Source organism: Mus musculus, chromosome 4 (genome assembly GCF_000001635.26).
Source record: "Mus musculus strain C57BL/6J chromosome 4, GRCm38.p6 C57BL/6J".
Taxonomy (NCBI): domain Eukaryota; kingdom Metazoa; phylum Chordata; class Mammalia; order Rodentia; family Muridae; genus Mus; species Mus musculus.
In genome coordinates, this window is record NC_000070.6 from 62009117 (window position 1) to 62027780 (window position 18664).

Sequence of the window (18664 nt, forward strand, 5' to 3'; positions counted from 1 at the left end):
TTCTTCTATATTTCTTCAAGGGAGTTATTAATCTCCTTCTTAACATCCTCTATCAGCATCATGAGATGCAATTTTAAATCCAAACCTTGCTTTTCCAGTATTTGGGGGTGACCAACACTTGCTGTGGTGGGATAACTGGTTTCTGATGATGCCAAGTAGACTCAGTTTCTGTTTGTATGGTTCTTGCCCTTGCCTTTGGCCATCTTGTCATCTCTGGTGTTAAACGGCCTTGCTGTCTCTGGCTGGAGTTGTCCCTTCTGTGCATTTGTAAGCCTGTGTTCTCCTGGGAGAACCGCTCTCTCCTGGCTGAGCTTGTGTACAGAGGCCAAACTCTGGGTGTAAATGGTGACTGAAAGGTTCCTGTCCCAACTGCTATGCTGTTTCTGTGCCCCGTGCACCCTTTGCTGGTCCTTCCCTGGAGCGTTAATGGAGAGAAAGTGGCTATCACACCTCCCAGCCCTGGAGTAAAAGCACTTCTGAGAGAACAGCTCTTTCCTGTCCTGGCCTTTGCACAGCTGACAATCTTTATAAAAGGAATAAAGTAAGAAACATCTGTAGTTCTGGGATGTCTCAGATAGCTCTAGGTTGGTTGCAATTGGGGAATTACAACTCAGTGATTAAATACCCCATTATATCCTATTTATAATAAGTGGACAAAACATAACGCTAACTCTGCAATTGGTAAAATAGCTGTCACTGATTTTAGCCAGAGGACAGACTCCATTTTAGATAGCAAAATGGTCTTGTGTTTGCAATCTCAGGATTATGGTGAGTAATTTGATATTTTCTGAGATTATTTATTCCTGATAAGACATTCAGGTCAACCATGAGCATCAAGCCAGCTTTTTCAAGTGGAAACTCCTTGATCTAGCAGTCAGGCCAGTCGTTAGGTGTCAGCAGCTGCTTTGATCTTTAGAATGGTTGGTCCTGTCACTTCTGCAGCTACAGGTAGTTGCCTTCTTGGTGGATGTCATATAAGGGTGGGGATCTTTTCTCAAAATCACTCTGCTTCAGCCCTTGTTCCTTTGAGTTTGCATGCTCATGTGGCATCCTTGGGCCTTTGTAACAGTTGCCCCGACTCTCTATACTCCCTTAGCTTTAATCTACTCCCAGATCAAAAAGAATTGTACAGTTCTACTGCATCAACCTGCACCTCTTCCCTGTCCTCTCCCTTTACAAAGGGATTGCTCTGTCTGAGGTTTCAAATTTCTTGCTTGGCTTTGAATGTTTTCAGTATTTCACATCTCATTTTTACAAAGTGTTTGGTCTTGAAAGGGAGAGAATTTAGGGTGATCTCAAGCTGCAATGTTGACCTGGGAATAACCAAATATTTTCTGTATCTTTCTCTGGGTTGTGGTCTTTTGAGCTATGGTAGCATTGTCAAGCATTTTGTGTCTTCAACAGTGTCCTGTATTGGAACTGTTACTTAAGTATATAAGTATTCCCAATTATAGCTTAGTTTGTGAACCTTTTTTGTGTGTGTGTGTGTGTCTCTTAAATATTTGCCAAGACTAAAAATGAAAAGGTGGGTATGGTAATCCATGGATGTAGTTGAAGCCACTTAGGAGGCTTTGGCCAGAGAATGACTTGGACCCACACATCAGGGCATTTGTGGGGAGGGAGTTATGTCATCATAATTGCTTGGGTTTCTCAATAGTGTTTTGCCATCTTTTAGCAAACTATAGCAAGAACTTGTTTCATGTGCCCTGAGTTGAACCAGTTTAATCTCTTGGTCTCAGAGCCAGAGTACAGTATGAGGAGTTAGACACCTTTTTCTCTGTAACCAATGGGACTACAATTACCAAACCTCCCCTACCCTACCCAATGCCCTCAGCATGTCCTGAAACATGTTGAGCAGGCATAGCCTTTGAAATATGTGTCTCTCCTATGCTCTGTTGGAAAAGAGACTATGGATGGAGGAATCATGCAGCAAGTGTCATGCTCCAGTGGTTTTCATAAAGCACTACAGCAAGAGAGCTAAAGAGAGCAGGCAGTACTCATTAGGGCTTGGGATTGCTGCAGGGGAGCCAAAATCTGAAGCTCAGATTACATTCGTGGCCATAAGGAAGAATCTTGGGTATAGAACTCAGGAGGTCCCCTCATTCACTCACTGTCAGCCCCACATTTTTTTTTTGAACACATAGACATATATTTAAGTCATGGGTGTGTCAAAGAGAAATTTTTAAAAAGTCTTTTATTTTTAATGAATTATCCTAGTAACATGCTGGAGAGACCGGGATTGCACTTCTCTGTGAGACCCGATGGGAAGCAGATCACAGAACTTGTCACGGGATGCTGTATGGATAGGAAGGGATGATGCTGGAGTCCTGGTAAGAAGTCTCCACTCAACACTGTGTAAGACAGGAAGAAAAAATACAGAAACTCATTCAGTATTTCTTGTTTTGACTTTGGGACAGAGAGACATTCTATTATATAGAAGAATGGTGATCAAGAAATGGATCTTCCCTTGCAATCTAACTGGAATTATTTGCCAGAGCACAGGGATGAAAGTCAGAATAAATGACCTTAATGTAATCTGAGGTTTGTTTCCGTAACATTTCTCATAAAAGCTCTGAAGTATGTTAGGTAAATTGTAGGAAAATGATAAAAGTCTTGCCTACATTTAAAGACTTCACACATTATATGAGTCAAGTCTTGGACTAGATGAGAAGGGAGGGCCAGATGAGTCTGCCCTCCAGACTGGTTGAGAAGTGGTGGTTGGGTATCTCCACTCCCAGGTAAGAAGCCAAGGTTGTACAGTGTTCAGAAAAATGTTATTATCTCGAGTGGGATGGAGGGAGACCACAGACACGGAAGAGGAGCTGTATCACATCCTGATACTCTGTCTGTTAATGATAATGAACCCATTGCTGACCCTTTCTTACACAAGCATACATCAACTATGTAAAATTTAAATCCTTTTTATTTTCTTGCCTAAGTGCTAAGAGCAACAGTGAGTATAACAGCTGTGTTGTGTGCATTAACCACAACCTGAGTGAGGGGACAGTCACTTCCCCATAAGGATGGGAAAATGGGTGGCAACATTGTTGACAGGCATTGGTATGGTCTATCCTGGATTTGACATCCATAGTATATCCTTCTGTCACACTGAGAGATTTCAGAGTGCTTCCATCACTATGGTCGAAGGATGATGGAGGTGAGCATCAATCTTCAGGAGGTGACAAAGAGGCAGGACCAAGCTGGGAAGACCATATTAAAGCTAGAGTTTCTTTCTTCTTTTCCCACCCCAAGAGCAGTGTCTGTGTGAAAATACTTTACCAAAGAATTCCGTCAGATGGAACATTTTCTCATCCTTTTTGTTAATGAGATGAAACATAACATAATTGAAATAGTCTGTCTTAATTGTAGTAAATGTATTGGATTCATCATCTGTGGAGGAAATCGAACACAGCTCAGAAATTCTTTGTTTTGTGGTAAGTGAATGACTTTCTTTCTTGTTCTACCCCAAATATAAAATCATTAAAATACATATCCTGGAAGAGATAGGTGAAGTGTCTGAGCCTTTCTGGGTTTAGCTTTCTAAACTTCAAGACGTAACTTCTAAGAAAAGTGACTTTGAGTTGCCAGACCACTAGTGAACAGTCAGCCACAGGAGTACCACTCTTTCATCCTCTCCTAGGCTTGCTTACCTACCTCCTTCAGCAGCTTCAGCAACAAGTTTCTATCTTTTATAAGCTTGCTGTATCAAATATCTGCTTCTACACCCTGAGCAATGTGCACCTCTACTATCCACCAAGCTGTATCATATCGATTCCATTTCCCCCTACTTATCCTACTTGCCTGTGACATTGTGTTAGCTATTAGATGGTACCTGTCTCAGTCAGGGTTTTACTGCTGTGAACAGACACCATGACCAAGGCAAGTCTTATAAAAAAAAACATTTAATTGGGGCTAGCTTACAGGTTCAGAGGTTCAGTCCATTATCATCAAGGTGGGAGCATGGCAGTATCCAGGTTGTCATGGAGCAGGCAGAGCTGAGAGTTCTATGTCTTCATCAAAAGGCTGCTAGTGGAAGACTGACTTCCAGGCAACTAGGGTGAGGATCTTATGCCCACACCCACAGTGACACACCCATTCCAACCAGGTCACACCCATTCCAACAAGGCCACACCTCCAGATGGTGCCACTCCCTGGTTCAAGGATATACAAACCATCACAGTACCCATTTGACTAGTAGGTGCAAGTTCCTGAGTTCAAACTCCAGAAACACACACACACACACACACACACACACACACACACACACACACACACACACACTAAAGGTATTAAGGTTTACTAATTATCTTGTGGATAGATATATAGACATTTTATATACTTACACATCACAGAATATTCACCAGTCTTTTCTGTTTTGTCAGCAACCAAAAATATTTCAGAGAACTCTTCATGTATACTGTTTCACAGAGTGAGCTGGTGTGTAAGGGATTTTGATCTGGCTGGTTTCTTCACCCACCACACTATATTTATCTCCAGTTTCTGATTCCATTTGACTTTTGAATACTTTTGTAAAATTAGCAAAAGACTTTTATTTACGTTATTTCATTTATATCAGATGTTTTCGCAATCACTAATTTGCCTATTATTTAAAAAAAGAAAATGACAATCATTTCTCATCCTTACAACAACTGCAACCACTTCCTAGTTTCACCACTGCTGAGCTTCAGCCAGTGGTGTAATTATCAGCCAGATTTCCACCATCTGCCTCAAATTAGCACTCTGTAATGGAGCCTGATGTGGTTCCCAGATCCACAGAGGAGAATTATTATTATTGTCTTTCCTGCAGGAAAACACAAGTAGAAAAGGGTTGACTTCTTTGGCTAAAAAATAGTAAGAAAAATATAATTCATGATCACATAATCTTAACTTGTGATATATTGTTTCATTAATGTGGTTTCAGAAGTGTCTCTGATCTTTCCTTTTGAACTCCTAGTGAAATAATTCCTGTCACCAACTCTCGTCTCTGACTTTTGAAAAAATCTGGGTTATGAGATCTTGATTCAGTGTCACATGGAGCATTCTAGTTTTGGATACAGACTCAGTATGTGTGTACACATGTGCATACTGTGAGGCATCTCTTCCCCGAATCCCGAGTGTTTGTTCGTGTGAGACCATACCAGGTTTTCATTTCCTCTTTCTCAGCTAGGAGCATCTCACTTATACTGTATGGAGTTAGAAAGCTAAAGAATTCCCCAAGACATGGATGTGCTCTAGAAAAAGACCCATGCTGCCATGTTCTTCTATCTATTCTCTTTTGTCAGAGACCAGCAGAATAGAAAACCACTCCCCATTAATCTGTAATAGATAAGCAAATGATTAAGGAAGAAGGGGCAGTGAAAACTCATGAAAATGTTTCTACTTGAACTCAACCCATGCTTTAGGGCCTGAGTATACACAGGGGTAGATCTCATGCCAGTTGTCACAATACTTAGCACACTATCCCTGCCTCTCAATGAGAACAGAGGTCCCCAAACATTGTTAGATCTGAATAGCTGGTCTTACTTGAAGATCTAGAGCTATTTATTTGTCTAATAGATTGGGGCACTATACCCATCCCCTCAAAGGACCTACTTGGCTTCGAGAGTTCCCCAAAGCTTAATTTGAGTCAGAAGTTACAATTCACTGATCATACCTTTTCTACATTAAAGTTCCTTCCCATAGAACTATCTTCTTCTGCATGGACACAGACTAGTGTCAGTCCCAAACACAGTAGCAGCAGCAGCATCTTCACTTTGGTAGGGAATAGAATTGTTTGTCTGTCAGGACTGTGGCTTTCAGGTGATGGTACCTACACTCCACTCCCCAGCTCCTTTGCTTGTCCTTATATACGCTATGGGTTTAGCTGGCTTTTTTTTTTTTCTTTGAGTATGGGTCTGGTCTACCTCCATCACGCTTTGTGGAATATTTTCCCATTCATTGATCAGAGGCCAAGGATTATTCCTGCCCTTTTCAATCTTGACAATTTAGAACACCTATGGATTGATTTAGTAGTCTTACTTTTATCAAAACATATTCCCAAGAAAACAGTGGGTGTTCAAGAGAGCTGCCATCTGGAACTAGATGCAACTTTGGATCTGGCTAAAATCAGAAATTCAGTTTTGGAGGGGGTGGGGACTGAACTGGAAGGTCAAGTATGCATAGAATCTTTGTTTTAATACGAGTATGGAAGAACTTGAGTATCTCAATTTTTGCAAAAGATTCATTTATATTTCATGTGTATGAGCATTGGTGTTGCATGTGTACCTGAGTACCATGCACAGGCCTGGTACAGTGGAAGTCAGAAGAAGGAGTCAGATTCTTTGAAACTTATTTTTGCTTAGGACCCAGGTTCAATTACCAGCACTCTCATGGCATTCCAAAACTGACTCTATCTTCAGTTACAGGAATCCACACACTTTCTTTTGACATCTGTAACCTCCTTTACGGGTGTGGTGCATATAACCTCATTCAGGCAAATACATATAAATATAGAAAATCTTAATTTAAAAAAAATCAAGAAAAGTCTTCCAAGGCTAAGGAGATAGCCTTCCAGAAGGCTTAATCCTTTGTGCAGATAGCACTGACCTCAGAATCCAAACTGTTTTCAGTAGCCAGGTTGCATCAACTGTTTACCTTTGAGAATGTTGGACTTCAACTGACTGGACATAATCTCATCATTAATGAAAAATACAAGTATCGTTCAAAGTCGTATTTGCTGATGGAGTTCCAAGTAGAAATCATGTGAAAATCATGCATCCAAAGTTACAAGGGAAACATATTTTGTATCAGTAGAGATATCATTTACCCTGAAACTAGAAACATAAACTAGTGTTTGATGTGGGGAAATAAAGAATTCAAGAAGGAGGCAAGTATGCAATATACTTTATTTGAACTTTGCATCAGCATTATATGTATGTACTATTTTGTTCTTCTTACCATAGTATTAGTTAAGACTCAGAAAGATTAAGTAACTGTATAAGGTCATCTAGTCAGTCAATGTGAGAACTTAGATTTAAACCCAAGACTCTCTGACTCAGGAACCTTTGTTCTTATTGACTCTACTACAGAGGTCAGGATGTTTTTTACCATGAAAGGGGGATGGTTAAATAGGAGAAAAGGAAATAAACCGTGCTTTAGAGCTCCAGAGAAGTTGGAATGGCAGGTAATAGCAAAAAACTGCACATGGGTTTCTTTAAAATATGGAGGTGTTTGGTGTGGCCCATGATTGAATGAGGCATGACAACTGGCTTTCTCTTGGTGTACAAGCATTTGGTGTATGCTCTACTAGGGGATTATCATGTTCTTCCCTCCTCTTAGGACTCCTCCTCCTCCTCCTCCTTTTCCTCTTTCCACACTCCTCCTTTTTTGGTTGATTAGGTGTGTGCACACATGTGCACATGCTTGTGCCTTTGTTAATATATGCAGAAGTCAGAACAGGACATCAATTGTCTCCCTCTATCTCTTTTTACTTCATCCTCCTTGCGACCGGTTCTCCCTCTGAATCTGGGAATTAGTGTGTTTTAGATAGGCTAGCTGGCCACTAAGTCCCAGAAATCCTCCATTTTCCATCTTCTTCCCAGTTCTGGTGTTAAAAGCAGCCATGACTAGCTTTTTAATGTGAGCTGAGCTGGACTTGAGCTTACACTGAGCTTCTGAATGGTCTTAGATCTGTGACTATCCTCCTGCTCCAGCCTCCTGAACTCTGGGATTATGGGTGGTAGCACCTCATCTGGCTATGGATTATTGCTTTTCTAGTAATGAACAATAAGTTGCTTCTACATACATCAGAATGCAACAATGGTTCCCTTGCACTCCTGATTTCAGCTTAGGCACCTTCCCTGTCACTAAGCATGTTAACACTACTCAGGATGTGTAGACTATTCATGTGACTGAAGCTGAAGCAGTCAAGAAATGACTAGGTAAAGTGTGTGGGTAAGGGGTTTAGTGAGTTTACATGTAACCAATAACAGCCCATTTGTAACTAGCTAGCATTTTTGAAACTGACTAATAGGACAATGATTTAATGACCTTGATCTGTGTTTCACCCCCAACTAATTGAAGGAATAATCCATTCAGAAATCCTGCAGACACATTCAAGCCACTTATAGGATGCCAGTGTATATTTGGGGCCAAGAAGAACATCATTGAAAGCAGGCCTATTTGATTTATGTCCCAGACCGGAAATATTCTGTAGTCTCTCTAGCAGCCAGAGTGATAGTACATAGTGCTGACCCTGGCTCAACATCATTTCTGAAACACCTGCAGTGTAAGTGTCAGAGTATGACCCTTGTCACACCCTTGCCCCCTAGCCTTGAACTGGCTGAACAAGTCTCAGACACTGGAGCCACATGTCTAGCTTTGCTATAATTATATCTTACTGTCAGACAACTGAGAACTGCTCACCTGCTGAGCTGCTGAAGAACCTACTTTGCAACTCAATCCAGCTGAAAAAAGCAGCAGAACCCAGCTGAAATAAAGGGATGAGTCCTTGGGTTTTCCCATATATATTCAGTGCCATGCATTAAAGATTGAGCCTTGATCAGAGAATTTTGTCTTGACCCATTATTTCTCTAGCTGTCCTTATCCATCTCCAGCTTTCGTTTCAGGAACCCAGTAACCCCTGGCTGCTACATTTGTGGCTTGTACAGGAGTCCTGAATACAGAAAGACTTGCTGAGGGACACTGTCTTGGTAGGGCTCCACAGAAAACAGAAGATGGCATCCTGCTTGTGAAGCAACATACAGCATTAATGTTAGCACTGTAAGTTTTATTTTTGAAGGCTGTTGATTGCAAGGGTGAAAAATGGATACAGGCTAGACTGAGGAAGAGTTGTCCCAACACTGATATCAGTTAGGGGTTGACAGTGGAAAATATGACTGGAAAGTTCTAAACAGGCATTTGTCCACAGTCAAGAACTGCATCAGGGAAGAGGAGTAGGGCTTAAAATAATAAAATAAGATAAAATAAAATGAAATAAAATATACACACCCCAAAAAAGGGAGATGCTAGATAAACAAATGGAGAGAGAGAGAGAGAGAGAGAGAGAGAGAGAGAGAGAGAGAGAAGGAAAATGTATTTTAGAGCTCTTTCCGAAACAGAAGGACACCAGGAGATGTCCTGCACTCTGGTCCCTACAGGAGACTTCCTTAGTTCTGGTCACATCAAGTTTTCTACCTTCTCTGTATTGTGTGTGTTTGGTGCACCAATCTGTCCATGTGTCAACTCATGTCTGTTTTGGTTTTGTTGCCTGAATGACTGTTGTTCTCTGTTTCATGTTGAAAAGAAAAACAATGGTTAAAACTTAACTGCTGGCTCTCCATCCTTGATTCAGTCTCAGATTGCACAGACGAGGCTGATCAAAGTTTCCCTCCACCCTGAGCCACAAGTCAAGTGCAGAAGGAGAGGCCATGCTGAAAAACTATTTTTGAGAGGGGCCAGCAGCTTCTTAGTTCTAAGATAATTGTTTTTTTCCTAGAAAATTCTCTGTAATTGTGATTTTTGGGGTCAACAAATGACAAAATACTTTTTCTCTTGAAATTATACCTAGAAAAGTAAAAATTCTTTGGTATAAATTTATAAATTCATGCAGCTGCTTCATTTGGTTTCTGACTGGTCTTAAAGGTATAAACATGCTCTTCAAGTCTTGGTCATAGATTATTAGCTTATAACTTGTGTATGATTAAAAAAGTGTAACACTGGTAATAAGAAAGTTAGCTTAAAAGTGGTAACTCAGGGTTGTTGTGAAGGAAGATAAAATATTGTAACTTGTGAGTTGTTTAAGAGCCCACTGCCCCGGTCTGGGACTGAGAACAAAGCAGAACAAGCCCTCAGGCAGGCCAAGGCAGGGCTGTTGATACGGCATTCCTAAGAACATCTTGGCCATAAAGATGAAAAGGTATTCAAAGACATAGCAGGGCTATATTATCTAAGTCAACACCATCTGGCCGGAATCTCCCCTCTGTCTATTGCCCCTTGGCGCCAGGTAAAAGTCACACATCAACTGGTTGCTATGTGAACAAAGATAAGCCCCCAGCCCACAGGAACAAAGTCCTGATGCACTGTGTTCTTTCTGTTAATGTTTGAATAAGCCAATAGTGTGTCGCTATGCTGAATTCCACACCCCTAAGCCCCATACCCCATAAAAGCCCCTGGCTTTCAAGCCTCGGGGCCGACATCCGTTATCTCCTGTGTGGGATGCATGTCGGCCCGGAGCTCCGTAATTAAACGTCCTCATGTAATTACAGCGAGTGGGTCTTCGTGTTTCTTTGGGTGCTCTCACACTCCCGAGACTAGAGAAGGGGTCCCCGAAAGGGGGTCTTACAGTTGTCATTTTAAAAAACGTGTCATGAACCAGCCCAGGAAATCAGGCCCCTAAAGATACTTCTAAATTGGGATAATATTTTATATAATTCTTATCCTAGAAAGTAGACTTATAAGAGGTAAGATTAAAAACAATGTCTCTTCAATGAAGCATTAAAAGTTGAACTGTCATGCATTCATATATAAGAATTGTTTGCCAAACTTTGTAAAGTGAAAGTAATCCTTTCGGTGTTGATTTTAAAGAGAATGGACTGTTTAAAATTGGGTTTTGTTTTCCAAAACTTATAGTTATGCTCTAGTATTAAATAAAAACTTAAAAATTATGGTTAAAATTGCCAGTGTTCCATTTGCTGCAGGTTGCAGTTTGATTGGAAGCTCAGGGTTCTTAACTCACCCATATTTTGTTATTACAATAATTACAACAGTAATAAATATTAAAACCAGATGGGGTCAGTATGGGCAGGCTGCCCCTATTACACAAGTTTTATTGGATACAGTGGTAGAAGCAAAATTTAACCCCCTATGATTGGAAAGGAGATCTCAGTGAAAATTTATTGGTATCAAACAGGCTCCTGATTAACACTTTCAGGATTTTGTGGATATGTTATTAAACAGCAAGCAGAATCTCTGGAGATTCTCAAGCAGGGTTTTTTTGTTTGTTTGGTTGGTTTTGTATTTTTTTTTTCTCACAATTGTCTTATGAGAACGCTAATGCTGCTCTCTGTGGCCATTCGGGCATATGAAACAAAGACAAACTTATCAGGATATATTTTTCCTTGTGCAGAAATTTGACCCTCATATAATCAGTGTTTGCCTATTGTTGCTGCTTTGCAACAATATTACAGTATTTACAAGCAATATTTTCACAACTCTAAGGTTTTTTGTGTTTTTGTGGTTTTTTTTTTTTTTTTTTTTTTTTTTGAGACAGGGTTTCTCTGTGTAGCCCTGGCTGTCCTGGAACTCACTCTGTAGACCAGGCTGGCCTCGAACTCAGAAATCCGCCTGCCTCTGCCTCCTGAGTGCTGGGATTAAAGGCATGCGCCACCACGCCCTGCTCAACTCTAAGGTTATAAGGAATGTGTTAAGTATAAATCATCTTAGGAAAGACTATCCAAAAATTAGAGGCATAGACAGACAGTAGAATTGCTCCCCTGGAATCTTTTTGCTGCAGGAGGGGTAGGCATTGGGCCAGACCACAGGAAAAAGGCTCAGATTAAGAAATATTTACACTTGAGTTAATGAAAAGCTCAGAGCAGCCTTAGCAAGGCTTGTATGGCATTTCATTTGTTTTGTAATCCCTGCCTAGGGAAGTTGTTGTGTCCTCACCTGTCCTTGACTTTAGGGAATGATTTTTAAGTCAAAACAGCATTATTATAGGCCTATCCAGGTTTTGTTAAAAATGAAGTTTAAACTTAAGATTTATGAAAGGTCAATAAGGCTGTGGAAATTCTAAGGGCATTACAATCTGGATTGCCTACTCCATATAGAATTATTATGGATTTGGAAGTTTATGTTTTCCTTTGCATCCTGTAATTGTAAAGGGTTTGCTTCTAGTGAGCTTGTGATCATTGGAAAGTTTTGACTCTGGGTATGTCTAATAGCCTTACATTATGTAAACTAAAAATAATAATAAAATTTTTTTTAAAGATTTATTTATTCATTATATGTAAGTACACTGTAGCTGTCTTCAGACACTCCAGAAGAGGGCGTCAGATCCTGTTATGGATGGTTGTGAGCCACCATGTGGTTGCTGGGATTTGAACTCCTGACCTTTGGAAGAACAGTCGGGTGCTCTTACCCACTGAGCCATCTCACCAGCCCAATAATAAAAATTTTTGTCTGTGGTTCAATACAAGAACCTAGGACTTTAAATCTTTCAGTGTATATTGCTTATTATGTTATTTTATTACCTATTCCCTCTTAAGGGAAATTTAGTATAAACCTTTGCTCTTACACAATGAGCTTGAAGATTTTTGGAGTAATTGTTGCTCCAGAAAAGATTCAAAAAGCAATATCTTTTTCAATATTTGGGGCTTCAGTTATATCCTAGAAAAATTGTGGTACAGAAAATTCAAGAAAGAAAACATGATTTGCTTACTTCAAATTATTTTCTAAAGGTTCCAGGAGATGTCAATTGACTAAAACCTCACCTTAATCTCACCACAGGAGGATCTAAGCCTTTGTTAGATGTTATCCAGGGATATGCAAATTTACTGGTGAGAAACAAAAACCTTTCAGAAAGTAGAGGAAGCTTCTGTAATCAAGTGTTATCAATTTTAATCAATGGTAATCAAATGTTAACTGCTTATTTTAGTTAGTTACTGAATGAGCCAACAGCAATTCTTTGGTAAAGGAAGTATTTATGTGAAATCATCTTTCTTCATCTCCAAGTATAGTTTTAACATCCTTTTATGAAGCTGTCATGGTGTTAATAAAAAATAATGTAGGATAGAATCATGAAGGGAGTTTAGAAAAAAAGTCTTAAAAACCAGACAAGAAACCTATTCCTTGTTTCAAACAGAAATTAAATAGGTTTTTGAGGAATATTGATATTTGGCCTATTGCATAGTAAACTTTTAGGTAAGTTTATAATCATTATACAAAGATAAGTTAAAATTTGCTTCTATGCATGCTTTTTATTTCTTGAAAATTGATGTTTGCATCCTATAAAGAGTACATCTACTGTATTTATAAACAGCTCTTCTATAGGAGAGAAGTATATGTGATTGGATCACATGTATATTCTTTTGAGTTTCTTCCTACTTCAGCACAGATAATTAAATTCTGTGCTGTAGCCAGTGTTTTGAAATGTTGAAAAAGAAAAACCAACTTTTAATTTTTATACGGATAGCATATATATATATATATATATATATATATATATATATATATATATATACACACACACACACACATTGGCTCACAGTTGCTGAAATTGTTCCTTTCTTAGATACTGCTACTTCTCAAATTTTGCAACTGTTTATGCACATACAACTCAAGTTAAGAGAAAATACTGTTCCTTTAAAGGAGTGTCCCTGGACCTTTAAGAACTCATCCTGTACTGCCCGGACAAGACCCCTTAAGGCAATGGCACAGCAGATTTGTATCTTAGGAAAATTATAGGCCTTAAACAAGAACAATTGGTCATATAATCTCATTTTTTACATCATCAAAATAGTAATGGCTTGAGATAATAATTTGGTTTTTTTTAGAGAATGTTCATGTCAAATTATAAAGACTTGTTCTCAGAGACCTCAATTTCTATCTGTTCCAATGAATGGTGTTAAAATCTCGAGGACTTGTACTTAATCAATTATTGCAAAGGGACACTCATATTTCTGATCTTAGAAACATAAAATATGTATATGTGACTATTGACACATTTTCAGGCTTTCTAGTTGTAATTGCTTTAACAAGAAAAGGAACTAAAACTGTAATTAGAAATTGCCTACATTAACTTTTTTTATGCTTTGTGTTCCAAATCAGATCAAACAGAAAATGGGACGGGCTATTACAGTCAACCATTTGAGATGTTTTGTTAAAAATTTAATGTTACCCTTGTTACTGGGATTTTATATAATTCTCAAGGACAAGGCATTGTTGGACTTTAAAACAATATCTTCTTAAAAAACAAAAAAGCAGGATTATATCCTGGTGCACATTATTTAAATCATGCATTTTATTTTTAAAATTTAAAATTTTGGATGCCAAGGAACTCTTTGCTGCGTGTCAATAGCATCCTACAGCTAGGAATACTCATGCCTAGGTGAGATGGAAAGATCTACTTATTGGTATATGGCATGATCCTGATCAGGTATTTAGATGGGCAAGAGGGCATGTTTGTGTTTTTTCTGCAGAGTGTTTCAGGGTCATGCTTGCTGCCAGAGTGATTGGTGTGATATGACGACACAAAAGAATAATGCTGAGCTGTGAGCTTGCTGAGTGCCCTGACAGTGGTGACAGGAAAGCTGTATTGAGTGTATGTTCTTGACCTACCATTGCTTGCCTATGTCCCAGATATGAGATGCTAAGCTGCCTTTCTTCAAGCTTTGATACCTTGTGGGACAGAGAACATAGATACTGTCGAAACTGACTTAGAAAAATTAATCAAAATGAGGAGTTATAATTACTCTTCTCTTTCCTTTAATGTGACCAGTTATTCTGACTCAATGATGGACTGACTGATCTAGAAATAAATCCAATGTTGGATATTCCAATTACGAAGACAGCTAAAAAATCTTTATCAGCCAGCTTATCTAACTCTTACCACTATTGACCTGAGAAGTAACAGTTTTTTCTGTTGATTCTCAAAGCCACCTCCCCCACACTAGAAGGCCAGGCCCTGGGACTGATCTTTGCTAATTTGCAATTGAATTGAGTGTATGGGACATCCCCACAGAGGACTTTAATGCTTTTCTTTTTAACTTTTCACTTTGTATTTTAAGCAGGTTGGTTACTTCTAAACAGTTTCACCTTTAGCAAAGCTCAGATATGGCAGTTATTCATCACTATGAAGACATGCATTGAGCGCATATTGTGGCTTTGGGCTGAATGGGAGAAAGGTGTGTTATGCGTTCCAGTAGCCAAATACGGGCCACTGATGATTCTATGACTCTTATCAACCTAAGACAGAGGCATGTGACAAAAGGCCATGTTTGTATGTTATAAACACTAAAAGACCATGCTTGTGCAATTAAACACAAACAAACTGCACTTGTTCTCCAGGATGGGTCAGAAGAAGTATAGGCATTCAGACGTAAGCAGGCACAGCCACAAGCCACCATAATTCCCAGACAGGGACATGAAACATTAATAAATTTTATGCCCAAGTCAAGGTAATTTTTAATAAATAAAAAGGGAGGAACTGTCACTCCCTGCCCCCAGTTTTAAGCTGGATAAACAAGTCTATGACACTGGAGCCAGGCATCTGGTTCTGCTACATTTACATCTTCCTGCCAGAGAACTGAGAACTATTAGACCACTGAGCTGCTGAAGAGCCTATTTTGCAGCTCATTCCAGCTTAAACAAACAAAAGAACTCAGCCAAAACAAAGGGATGGGTCCGTGGTTTTTCCCATATGTATTCAGTGCCATACAATAAAGACTGATACTTGATCAGAGAACTTTGTCTTTGCTCATTATTTCTCTTGCCATCCTTCCTATCCAATCACATCTTTCCTTTTGAAAGTATAATGTAAAAACAAAATTTTAGGCCTTTAGGCCCAGGCTTGGGAATGTGACCTCTGTGACTTAATACTCAAAGGTATGCTAATTATAAAACAGAGACATTCCTCCACCCTCCTGCTTCCAGGGTTCAAAGAGTGTTCATTCAAAGAAAGTCACTCTTACCATTTCCGGAACCCACTATGCAAATGTGCTATTGTTAAGGGCTCTTAGAAACTGTCTTGAGAGATAACCAGAACAATTACCAGGTATTCCTTGTGACTCTTGTGACTTTGCACTTACTTGGGACTCTTAACTGGTATCTTTGGTATTTTCCAACAACACCCTCCCCACTTCCTTGAGTTGTGGTTTCTTCCTTTAAATACCCCCTTACCCAGCTACTCGGGGCGCCATGGTCCTCTACCCCTGTGTGGTATATGACCATGGGCCCAAGAGCTCTTGAATAAAAGTCCTCTTGCAGTTTGCAGCAAGACCGTTTCTTGTGTGATTTGGGGTGTCGCCTCTCCTGAGTCAAAATGTGGGGGAGTCCTCATGATGTGGGTCTTTCACTTTTAGAAACCCAGTAAATTATGGCCACTTGGGGTATATCAGAGGATGCTTGGAGTTACTGAAATCTACTTGCTTAGCACCCTATGTCATAGGAACATTCCAATAAAAGGATATTTAACTCAGGGGAATCTCTAATCTGAGGCCCAGAACAATTTTTTTCCTGATGTCTACTTTCTTGGATGACTTTCTTGACTTTTCTATGGTGTAGTTTCCCTCCTTGTGTTGGAGTTTTACATTTATTATCCTTTGAAGAGCTGGATTTGTTGACAGATATTGTGTAAATTTGTTTTTATCATGGAATATCTTTGTCTCTCTATCTATGGTAATTGAGAGTTTTGCTGGACATATTAGCCTGGGCTGGCATTTGTGTTTTTTTACGGTCTGTATGATGTCTTCCCATGATCTTCTGGCTTTTATAGTCTCTGGTGAGAAGTCTGGTGTAATTCTGTTAGGTCTGCCTTTATATGGTACTTGTCCTTTTTCCCTTGCTGCTTTTAATATTCTTTCTTTGTTTTGTGCATTTGGTGTTTTGCTTATTACGTGACAAGAGCTATTTCTTTTCTGGTCTAATCTATTGTTGTTCTGTCTGCTTCCTGTGTGTTTATGGGCATCTTTTTCTTAGGTCAGCAAAATTTTCTATTATAATTTAGTTGAAAATATTTACTGGCCTTCTAAGTTGTGAAATTTTGTTCTTTTTTATACCTATTATCCTTGGCTTTGGTCTTCTCATTGTGTCCTGGATTTCCTGGATGTTTTGAGTTAGGATCTTTTTGCATTTTTCATTTTCTTAGACTGTGGTGTCAATGTTTTCTACGGTATCTTCTGTGCCTGAGATTTTCTTTTATAGTTCTTGTATTCTGTTGTTGGTGCTTGTATCTATGTCTCCTGATCTCTTTCCTATGCTTTCTATCTCTTAAGTTTTCTCCCTTTGTGATTTATTTATTGTTTCTACTTCCATTTTTCGACCATGAGTAGTTTTGTTCAATTCCTTCACCTGTTTGGTTGTGTTTTCCTGAAATTCTTTAAGGAATTTTTGTGTTTCCTCATTAAAGCCTTTTCCCTTTTTAATTTGTTCTCCTGTATTTCTTCAAGGGAGTTATTAATATCCTTTTTAAAATCCTGTATTAGCATCATGAGAAATGATTTTAAGTCCAAACCTTGCTTTTCCAGTTGTTGGAGGTATCCAGGACTTGCTGTGTTTGGATAACTGGGTTCTGATATTGCCAAGTAGCCTCGGTTTCTGTTTGTAAGGTTCTTGCCCTTGCCTTTTGCCATCTGGTTACCTGTGGTGTTAAATGGCCTTGCTGTATCTGGCTGGAGCTTGTACCTTCTGTACACATGTAAGCCTGTGCCAGTACTTCTGGGAGAACAGCTCTCTCCTGGCTGAACTAGTGTACAGAGGGCTGTGGAACAGCACAACCTCCAGGTATAGGTGGTGCTGAAAGGATCCTGTCCCATCTGCTCCCCTGTTTCTGTGTCCCAAGCACTCTTTGCTGGTCCTTCCCTGGAGAGTTAATTAGTGGAGAGAAAGTGGCTATCTTACCTCCCAGACTGGAAGTAAAAGCACTCCTGAGAGAACAGCTCTTTCCTGTCAGGGCCTGTGTACCGCTGACAATCTTTATAAAAGGAATGAAGCAAGGAACTCCTGTAGGGTTCAGGGATGTCTCAGGAAACTCTATGTTGGGTGCAATTAAGAAATTACACCTCAGTGATTAAATAGAACAGTATATCCTACTTATAATAAGTGGACACAAACATAAAGCTAACTCTGCAATTGGTAAAGAAGTAGCTGTCACTGATTTTAGCCAGAGGACAGACACCATTTTAGATGGCAAAATGATCTTATGTTTGCAATATCAGGAGGATGGTGCCTAATGTAGATATTTTGTTAGGTTATATATTCCTGATAAGACATTCTGGCCAACCATGAGCATTAAGCCAGTTTTTTCAAGTAGAAACTCCTAGATCTAGCAGTCAGGCCAGTCCTTAGGTGTCCGCAGCCGCTTTGATGTTTAGAATGATTGTTCTGTCCCTTCAACAGCTACCAGTAGTTGACTTCTTTCTGTATGTCATGTAAGGTTGGGCATCTGTCCTCAAAATCACTCTGCTTCAGCCCTTGTACCTCTGAGGGTGCATGCTCATGTGGCATCCTTGGGCTTTAGTGACAGTTGTCCCCAACCCTCTATGCTCCCTTAGCTGTAATCTACTCCCAGATCACAAAGAATTGTAGAGTTCTACTGTATCAACCCTCACCTCTTCCCTGTCTTTTTCACTTTTTGAAAGGAATTTTTTGTCTCAGGTTTTGAATTTCTTCCTTGGCTTTGAATGTTTTAACTCTTTCACATCTCATTTCTATCAAGTGTTTGGTGTTGAAAGGGAGAGGATTTAGGATTACCTCAAGCTGCCATGTCGACCTAGGAATAACCAAATAATTTCTGTACCTTTCTCTGGGTTGTGGTCTTTTGAGGTATGGCAGCATTGTCAAGCTTTTTGTGTTTTCAACAGAGTCCTGTATTGGAACTGTTACTTAAGTATATAAGTATTCCTAATGATAGCATAGTTTGTGATCAATTTGTTTTGTCTCTTAAATTTTTGCCAAGACTAAAAATAAA

The 18664-nt window shown here is 39.4% G+C and overlaps 1 protein-coding gene across 1 annotated transcript in view; it reads right to left on the reverse strand.

Moving 5' to 3' along the window:
- Window positions 1-2220: 2220 nt before the first annotated feature.
- The window catches only part of Mup20 (major urinary protein 20), a 42807-nt gene continuing 26363 nt past the window's right edge, over window positions 2221-18664 (reverse strand). Inside the window, exon 7 of the mRNA XM_006538045.3 lies at window positions 2221-2351. The gene's annotated coding sequence lies outside the window, so the exon portion shown is untranslated. The remainder of the gene's footprint in view (window positions 2352-18664) is intronic.